We start from the raw sequence: 1,723 nt of genomic DNA, 5'->3' as shown, positions 1-1,723 counted from the left end.
AAGAGAGAGAGAGAGAGAGAGAGAGAGAGAAGAAAGAAAGAAAGGGAAAGAAAGCAATCGAACGTCATAAAAATTGTTCATTATTCTCCCTTATATTGAGAATTCCTGCAAACCGATTAACAAATACCTCTCAACATAGTTCTCGATCTTTCATAACCCGTCGTTTTCTCATCCTTACGAACATCTTTATACGAGGCACCTCTTTTCCTTTCTGCCCCCTCTCCCCCCTCTCCCCCCCTTCTTTCTTTTATTTCAGATTCTCCGCCTCCGTTCGGCATTTTGTGCCGAGATATTAGAATTTAAACGAACGCCTCGAAAAACGCCTCCATTGGTATTCCTAATGGCGAGAAAGGATGTCAGGTCATCATCGTTTAAAAGCACAGGCCGTCGTCCATTAATGCGTCCGATAGTTCTCCAGAAAATCTCATCACACTTCTATTTTTGATCTCATAAATGACGATATCGAATAGCACTCTATAACGAATTGTTGTTCGATATGAAACAAGTTTCGTATCAGCGAACAAATATAACACAACGCAACGTACATTTACAAACGTAATTTTCAGGATCAATTGCATTAAAATACGCAAAAATTCATTTCGCGTAGTAATTGAATAGTAGGATTTTCCCGTTTTCATCTATTATTATTATGAGATATTGTATATAATTCATTAAATAACACAGATATTTCGTACAAATATAAAATATTTTAACAAATTAATGTATAAATTGCTGATTAAGAATTTATATACCGAGTTCATAATAATTAGTATTAATGCAATTTTTATTATAAAATTACAAGTAATATTAATCCAAAGTTTAATCGTAACTTTTATATAGAATTTTTTTAGAATATAGAATTTATATAGAATTTATATAGAATTTTTATTCGCAGTAATTTTTTTTATAAATTGAAGAAAAAAAATTGTAATTTTTTTATAGTCATAAAAGAGATATTTTTTTTAATATTCTTAATACACGCCAAATATTTCATGTACAGGTAAAGAGGACTAAATTAAATCAGAAAGTCCTTTACTATTTTGCAATTTCACAATAGTTAACGAGATATTAATTACTAAAAATTGCCGAATACTGATATACCGAATACGAATCTTCAATTATTTTTTACTCAAGTATTATCAACTTTACAGAAAAATGACAAGAGACAAAAATTATTTATTTTCTTCTTGTAGAGCTCTAAGAATTTTTTCAGAATTATTAATCAACTTTTTAGTACTGTATTATCTTATTAGCGACTTATTTTTACCAACATGAGAAAATGCGGTACTAAAAAATTCTGAAAATATTCTTAGAACTTTAGAGAAGAAAATAAATAAATTTTGTTTAGTATTTAATAATTAATATCTTGTTAACTATTATGAAAATTGCAAAATAATAGTGGACTTTTTGACTTAGTTTAGTCCGCTCTACCTGCGCACGAAATATTTGGCGATCTTCTAGATGGATCATCTTGTAGATATATATAAAATGTATTATATGTGCGCATTACACATTTCAAAGAAAAAATAATAATTAATTAAATTGAAGATATTTCGAGCTTATAAATATACATAAAAATTCCTGTTTATAATTATCTCCTCAATTATACATATATTCAATTATCCTGAAAATTTTCAATATCCAGTAGGCTTTATTTAAGAAATACAGAATCAGATGCAAATAACATAATATATATATATATATATATATATATATATATATA

The sequence above is a fragment of the Atta cephalotes genome (assembly GCF_000143395.1).
Source record: "Atta cephalotes unplaced genomic scaffold scaffold00026, whole genome shotgun sequence".
Lineage (NCBI taxonomy): Eukaryota > Metazoa > Arthropoda > Insecta > Hymenoptera > Formicidae > Atta > Atta cephalotes.
This window is presented reverse-complemented; position numbering follows the sequence as displayed.